Source organism: Ixodes scapularis, unplaced genomic scaffold (genome assembly GCF_016920785.2).
Source record: "Ixodes scapularis isolate PalLabHiFi unplaced genomic scaffold, ASM1692078v2 PGA_scaffold7__128_contigs__length_106722199, whole genome shotgun sequence".
Classification (NCBI taxonomy): Eukaryota; Metazoa; Arthropoda; class Arachnida; order Ixodida; family Ixodidae; genus Ixodes; species Ixodes scapularis.
Window position 1 is genome coordinate 17,194,580 of NW_024609882.1, and position 8,878 is coordinate 17,203,457.

Genomic DNA, 8,878 nt, shown 5'->3' on the forward strand with positions numbered 1-8,878 from the left:
GCCATTGTACAGCTTCGCTGGGTTTCCTTCACCAGAGTGGAAAGGCTGAAAGGTTTTTTTTATGTCCAATTTCAGCCTGTTGGTCGTCTGCTCACTGGTGTGAGATCTCGCTTTCTGGTGACTTGCTGAACGCAAAGACGCCGAAAACACCTAGTAGAGGATGGCGACGAGCAGCATAATCGCGATCAGCAATAATTTTAGCGAAATATATGAACGATTACTATTTGAGAGCAGGGTCGCAAACCAGTGTACAGACAACGAACATCCGATATATGGATATAAAAAATTCACGGCCGCAGATTCGTCGGTATCTTTCATAATTTACCATCTCTGAGTTGAGTTGGTAAATTATGAGTTCGTAAATCGCGTGTCGTGCTTCAGGTACATGTACGATTACAATTCGAATTTTGCAAGGCGAGCCAGATGTGCCGGTTCTTACGGCTTCACCCTGTAATCAAACGAGACCAGCTTGCAGCGCAGTTTGTGGAGACGGATATGACATACAAAAGGACGGTGATGCCTCCGCCAGCGTCTTCATACGAACAGGCATATGGTATGGAAGAAATAGGCGCACAGGCTCACAGAGGTTTCCTGTAGCGTCTTGTTCAGATTTAATGCGTCCAATGACTATATGTCCCAGATAATAATAATAATATGATAAAAGCTAATGAACGTGGTGCTGTGAAACTTCGCACAAAAGGATCTTTAGGTGTGTGTATTTGGCATACCCAAATTCTGTAAATGTATCCTTTTGCAGAAAAAAAAAGTCATCTTGTTTTTTTTTGTTTTTTTTTTTTTTTGATGCGCGGTAGGAAAATTGAAACAAACCGTCGAGTTGACAGTGTTAGTCAAATATGGCACCCGATGGTACAAAAACATGAAAGATTCTTAGGGATGAACACCATATAAAGCAGATCCAGAATACAGATCCGAGCGTGTGCAGAACGATAATTGAGCAGCAGTGTTATCCAGACGGTTTGTTCACTTTTTTTTCCTCACCGCATAATAAATATCACGTTTCTCTTTTACTTTTTTTTTTGCTTTTTTTTTTAATTTACATTTACGAAATTTCAGTATGATAAACTTTGTTTACTTGCTCACTTATACGGTTTTACTTTTCCCAACGGAATAGTGCGCTGGAACTCCCTGTACAGATTTGATTGTCGGGAAGCTTGGCGATCTAATAATAGCAGATCCTACGCGGAGCGCAATTTCGTCTGCTTCCTTTGCAGAGGTTGCAGTGACATCAGGACGCCAAGTTCTGATTGACTGTGATTGGACGATAGTGAGTAGAGCTCAAGGCGGCTTGCTCTGAGGTCTACCCCCTATCCTTCAATCCGAGCCAATCAGAGCGCTCGGCGTTCTGACGTCACCACAACCCATGCAAAAGAAGCAGACGAACTTACGCTTCGCACATACAAATCGGCGACATCGAAGGAGAGTCATGCTTAGAGCCAGGAAGATTCGCGGGTGTTAGTAACATCGCGTTTACCTTCGTACGAGATGGTCCGCAGGAGGTCCCAGAAATTGTCATGGAATTCTCGGAGGTACTTGTGCTTATTCCTGGCTCGCCGCGTCTCGATCGCGGCGAGGAGAGCGGACAGGATCGGGATGGACACGAAGAGAATCGCCCAGACCTGTGGTGCCCAAAAGGGCGGGTGCGAGCTTTTAGTTAAAACCTGCGCCTCACAGAGCAGTCACGCGACAAACTCGATATGGGCAGTTCGATCCCCACCCCTGCCCGTTTCGATCTGGATGAGCATCGTACTGGCGTGCGGCAGTGTATCGCTACAGCCTGGTGCACGTTAAAGACCCCAGGCTAGCGGTTGTACTGCACTGGCCACATTTCTCATCTACAGCTGGGAGACAAGTTGCCCGTTGAGGCAGAGACTAAGTTCTAGGCTGTTTAAACATACACACATCCCAGTTATTATTTTTTTTTATATGGGCACTTTAGGCCTTTTGTTTCGAGCGCTGCCCCTCTACGCCAATATTGCGGTGGCGCGTGTGCTATCCAGATGGGACATCGTACGATTTGCGAACCGTCTCGTAATAGGAACCCAGCACGGTAAAATAGTGTTCACCTGCACCTTCGGTGTTCTCCCTCCATCTTAGCGCAATCGGGAGAACAAAGTCCGAGTCCGAAATAAAAAAAAAAAAGGATATATAACCGAATAAATGTATATTTTGCACCCTGTACACCCCCAAGCTGACAGTGCGATGAGATCTACGGACCAGACATCCGCCTCCCTTTCATTGCCTGGCCCCGCTTTCTGGGCCGCGAAGGGGGGGGGGGGGGGGGGGGGGGGAGAGTGATCACGTGACAAAAGACAGGCTTATGGCTGGTCCAAAAGAGCACCTAGTTTCCACCGCACTTTCAGCTTAGGAGAGAACGCTACTTCGGAGACAATTGACAAATGATCTACTGTATACATATCATCCTTGCTAACGTATATACTCGAAGAAATGCACCTCCTAGGAGCATCGGAGTTGCAGATGAATCTCCGATACATCTTGCTCTGGACATCAGCGGACGCTACAAACAGTAAGTAAATTGGTGTGTGTATGTTTATACAGCCTAGAACTTAGCCTGCCTCAACGGGCGACTTGTCTCTGAGGTGTAGAAAAGCAATTTAGCGAGTCCGGTACAACCGCTAACCTTGGTTTCTAAGGTGCCCCACGCAGCAGTGATACACGACCAGATGCCGGTATGATGTTCATCCAGATCGAAACGTGCAGGGGTGGGGATAGAACTTAGGGTACCTGGGTTCTGCAGCGCACGCTACGAACAACCCCAGCTATTTTAGTGCCGTGGACGTATCGCGTGACTAAGCACTTCCCCCGCATCGCTGCGTCCCTCTCCGAGGTCACGTGAGACTCACACGGCTTATTGGATTGCTTCCAACGTTCAGCTTCTTCTTGGCTTCTTTGCGAGACGATTGTCTTCCATATTCTGAGGCTTCAATGAGATTCTTTCTCAAGTTCTTACCAGCTTCTGCTACTTCGTGATTTGCTTTAGTAACGTGAGCACCCTCGAGGGGTGCCTTGCAGCTCTTTCCACGAGCCCCTAAGCCGCCGTCAACTTCACTCAGGGGCGTAGGCGGGGGGAGGGGGGGGGGGGGGGGGGAAGGGGAGGCTTATCGGGCTTTAGCCCCCCCCCCCCCCCCCCCCCCGAAATCCAACCGACCGTATAATATACACATGCATTTGGACCCCCTCTCAGCACCCGAAGTCACGGAGATCCCAGCTACCTCAGACCCCCCCTCCACGAGAAACATTCCTATGTATACGCCACTGTTTCCGGTTCTTGCATGCCCCAAACCCAACCGATCCAGGTATAGAATCCAAACCTCGCGTTGAGAGACCTTACCTGCCAGTCGAAAGCGAGGATGTAGCTGAAGGCGTTCGCAGTCGGTTCCCCCGCGACCGCCAGCAGAGAGAGGTACGTGGTGTAGATGACGGGCGTGAAGTTGATAGCCTCGGCGCGGTCTTGTCGCACGATTAAGGGGGCAGCGGCCAAGTCTGCCTCCTGGACAAATACGAGACGCGTGCTTCTGGACGCCTCTGTTTGCGTATACCGCGGAGACAAATATGTTGTCTGCTCGTGCCGCCGGCACGCTTTTGATACATCATAGAAAAGACGGTATGCAGACGCTGTCTGAGCTACGGCAGCGCTTCTCCCTCGCGCTGCCGCAGCAGCGATCCGCCGCTACCCAGTGCCGGGCCGCACGGCGTCTGCAGAGACTGCCCGACCGGCCTCTGCAGAGGATAGCGGGGCGCGCAGCTTGTAGGAGTACGCTACGTATACGAATGCCTTTCGCATTCCTACACGTGAGAAATCTTAAATGCCTCCTGAAAGTTCTTTTTTTTTTCTTTTCTCTATGCAGAGTACAAGAAACATACCCTAAGCTGTGGTCTGACATATCTTCTTCAACAGAAACAGAGGGAACAGAAAAGTCAGCAGTAACAAAAACTAAGTCCAGGATGGAACTACTAGAGCTGGTAACTCTTATAGGTTGGTGTACCATCTTGGTAATATTGAAGGCAAGCATCATACCCTTCACTATTTCTGAGCTTGGGGCGTTTGTTCGACTGTTAGTATAATTCGGCTATAGTCCGTTTCTGGAAGGTTGGGGTCACCTGCAATATGTAGTGTGTTACTGTTACCTGTGCTTACATGGTCGCATAATTTGCTTAAAAACTCTGGATGAGCTGTCGGTGGTGGACATGTACTCCGATGATTAGTAAGTTGTTTTCCCACGCGTTGATTTTGCACCACATGCTTTCATGATCCTCTATTTGCTCTACTAGAAGTTACAACACATGCAATAGCGCTCTTAATTAACAAGGCGACACCGCTCCCTCGTGATGATCGATCTCTTTTGTATAGATAGTGTGCATGAGGCCCGAGGGAGAAAACACGTCGACATTTGATATATCGCTTTTTAACCAGGTTTCTGTAATGACTGCGACAACTGGGTCATAAGTTAAGAATGCAGCCTCTAGTCGTTTTCTTTTATTTACCACACTTTGCGCGTTGGCAGAAATAATTATGTCTTATACTCTCGGAATCGAATTGCGTTTTGTTTTATTACTGCAATCACCCTAGTTTTTTTGTTTTTTTCTTATTTTTCTGATTGACTTTTTCGTCTGCCCCCGTTCATACACCACCACCCGCGGGGCCACTAAACCACGCTTAAAACGGGTTTTTTTCTTACCCCAGACTGCAGCAGTCCCATGATACCATTGAAGGTGCCATTGGGCAGCCGCACACCATACGTTCTCTTTCGGTCGTAGACCAGTTCATAGCTGTCGGGAAAAAAAGAGAAAGAGAGAGCCAAAATATCACGCAGTGATATGCGCCTTTCCAGCAACAGTGCGAGCCGAAAACAAAACTATATAACGTAAAGGTCTATTCGCAGAGCAGCGTTTCCTTACTTAGGTCGAAAACGAAACCAAAATAAATGACTGGTATCGCTTTAGTGGCACGAAATATGATCACAACCGAAATATTAGATCGGGGTGAAGCCGCCTACTCCACTAAAACCGATTTTAAAGAATTTTAAAGATGCGACCGGCTGCTCTTTAGCGTGCGGCAAGCGGGCTAGATTTTAGTCAAGGAACACTGGGGCAGCACCCTTGTGACGTCACGTCGCAGTGGAGCTGCGGTTGATTGGTTGTACCGCGTACCGCAGCACCCCTGGGACGTCACCTCGCGGCCGTACGGCTGACGATCAGTGTTGCCATCCCTCTAGCAGACAGTTTCGGTTTTGCCTCAGACGCCCGAGACCAAATTTTGAGCGTTGATATTTACAAAACTACACATAATATCAAGAAGAAAAAAAATTATACCTTGTAATTCAGGAACACTGCTTTACCCAAAAACAGTCCCAATCCCAAATTCAACGATATTGGACGGAGTTGCCCGTTTCCTTACGTTACGTTATGAGTCGCCGGTACATGCATGCTTCGAACGTCACGTGCAAAGCTACCCCTTGAATTGGTTGCCATGCTTCATACGAGGCACGGACGTCCGGGTGATTCTCGACGTAAGCGGACATACGCTCCCGCAACATAACGTACGCAACGTAAGGACAAAGTGTGCTCTGTGAACCGGCCTTAACTCTGCCTTGCAAATGCTGTATATTATCTTGCAAATGACTCGAAATAATTTTTGTAACTTAACCACTACTCTAGATTATTGTTTCATGCGTACCGAGGATCCTCCCAAAATAAAACAAGTTTTATAAACAATGTCCGAGCACTCAACAACAACAACACCAACAACAACAACAACGACGACAAAGACGACGACGACAACAACAACAACAACGACAACAACAACAGCAACAACGTTTGTGGGTTAACTTGTACATGATGGAAACAGCTCAAACGACGAAGACGTAGTGAAGACACAAACACGACAGGGCGAAGCTCTACTCACAGAACTAAATTTTTATCAGTGGAAAAGACAGAACGAAACCAACGTAGCCAATAAGATTTCGTCAACAATTACGTGCACCTACTCGTCCACCAAGGACCACATTATCTTCTGTGCTGAAATACTTCAAACGAAGCTATTCATGTTAGATTGCAAAAAGCAAACCTCTTTATCTGTTAGAGCTACCGACGGCGCGATGACGCATATATAAATCTCCCAAACTGGAAAAAAAAAAAAATATCATTTTTTACTTTATTTGATTTGCTTTTATTTTTCCTTGTTTTGGCCTGCACAACAACTTCGCCGAAGTCAGGCGCGAACTCCCACTTCTTGCAATGTCTCACCAAGTGCCCCCGAACAGTGGGGGACCACGGTCGGGGGGCACATGGCAAAACGTCGCAAGCGCGATATGAATAGCGCCGTTTGAAGTATTTCGTAGTTTCAGCTGTTTCCATCATGTATAACGTTTACCAACTCGCTCGATTCGCCCCATTAGTAGGTCAAATTTCCAGCAGAAAACGGAGACAGTAAATCACTGCGAACCATTGAAGGACCCCAGGGCTCGACAAAATTCAAAATACAATTGGGGAAAAAAAAAAAAAATTCGATGTGCAGTCAGCATGACGTTTTAATTGCCTATTGTCTTTGCGCACTTCGTAGTTTTCAGATCCAATCACATTTATTGTTAGTCATTCGCTATATTGTTCGCCATAACTAACTGTTTCTGTGTTCTGAAAAAAAAAATAGGCCCACATTTTTTTTTATAGGGAAATTTTGCAAAGTTTCTGACGAATGTTCTTCACCCTAATGTCCGCGGTTTCCTAAGCTTCTCTGGTTCCGTTTAAGTTTTACCTGAAGGGCACAAACTGTGCCACGGCCTGCAAGATGTGGCCAAAGATTCCGTCCAGGTACAGCTTGCCATTGCGGTACTTTGGCGTCATGAACGGTGGGGACTGTAATCCGGAAAGAGCGGCATGTTATACGTAGGTATACACTGTGGCTAGTGGGGGTTATGCGTTTATCCGCGAAAGCGTCTCTGAACGTTGTTCCTTAAAATGACAAAATGGTTTCAAGAAAATTGGCATGGCGATATAATCGAGCAGTGCATAGGATGTGTTGTGACTCACAGAATGGTCATACACGCATTATGTTAATTGTTTTGCAATGCGGAAGGTTACAGACGCATATGCGTATTATTCTATACACATGCGTGTGAGTTTGTGATGTGATAATAAAAAAAGCGAAATCCAGATTTACAAATTTCTTTTACTTCTAGTTTTATACGCGACGTGTATGGCCAAACTTACAGAAAATCGCATTACTAACTTAACCTGGCCAGGTTACTGTACGTATTACTAATTTTATGTCAACATTTTAATAAATCAGTGATACATTTCTCAATACTGCGTACCTACAAGCGCCAAAAACCTTTCAGCGGATCGTTTTTTTTTATTTATTTATTTTTTATCTTTGTTTAATTTATAAAGAAAAGATAAAATCGCAAACCACTTGCAGGTCGTCCTGAAACCAGCTTAAAACTTACGTCCGGAAAGGCGACGATAAGATGAGGCAGCACCGAAGAGTTCATATTGGCTGTTCAATACTATAGGGGCCCTTCAAACGACGCCAACCCAGCTGTTGGCGCCCACTCCTTTTAAAGGAAGAAATACGAGTGCGAGAGAGTAGGTAGACGCCAATAATGTTATCCAAACTCTCCGTGTTAAACACGCTTCCAGGTGACTTTTCTTTTTCATCCAGAAACAGTGGAATAAAAATATTTGACGTCTTTATCTTAGCAAGCACGTCCCACATTTGTTCATTTTCTTTTTCTAAGCGCTTCAGTACAGTGCACGCAATCTACGGGCGAGCGGGAGTATTGATGTCCGCCCTGGTGTATAGCCCTTACATGTGACCCAAAGCGGCCGTCATATCGAGAGGTTGCGTCCGAATTGGACAGTGATTTATTCTCCAAGTGATATCTCAGGGAGGCGACTCGCTTCTCCAGTCTAAACTTTATAGAATTCAAAGGGTACCCCGGTCTAAAGTCGAACAAAAATTAAATGTCTGATATATCGATTAACGGAGACTCGAATCCGGGCACTGCCAAAATATTACACTAATGGGAAACGCGATTCGCTTTAAAACCGATATCAAAATTGCTACTACCAGGTTCTCAGCGGGCATTCAGCAGGTTGGCTGCTTGTCGAGCAACACTGGGCTCCGATGTCACGTTTGAACCACAGAAAGTTCCTAGGATGCCTCAATGTCCTTCTGTTTAGGCTCTGTGTTTAAGATGACATATTTTGTAGTACCCGATGCCGACAGCACGGGCTCACAGAAATAAATACAAAGAAACTGCCGAAAACAGAACGCCGCCATATAGCGCTCAGTCAACGCCAAGCGCGCGTGCGGGGAGAATATGTTTCACGCCCTCCAGAACATAATATAAAAAATAAGCTTTCGGGACAAAATGACCAGATATCATTACCCTAAGCTAAGCATACATGAAGGCAACCTAGAAGTTACTAGTTCCTGCTGCCATTTATTTCGCCGTGTTTTTCTATACTAAGTTTTCAGCCGTGCCAGCGGACGAGTTCTGCTCATTGTGATGTTACGTTTTAGCGGCCGTCGTTTAAGTTCTCTTGTAAGTGCGCGCGAGAAAAGTATTGATTGCCTTCTCGCTCAGTGCGTCGTGGTGCCGAAGTATAAGGCCCAAAAGACTCGCATCGCAGTGCAACGCCGGGCCGCTTTGCTGTAATGTGTTGTGTTGGCCCGTACCGGGCAATAAATAAGCATCCAAAGAGCATAGCATGTATAATCGGTTATGATAATTCACACATTCACACGAAACAGTCGAAACCAGAAAAAATCACCATGGAGCTCAACGGGAATCGAACCCCGGACCATACGATCGGCAGTCCCACATCTTTGCTTGGC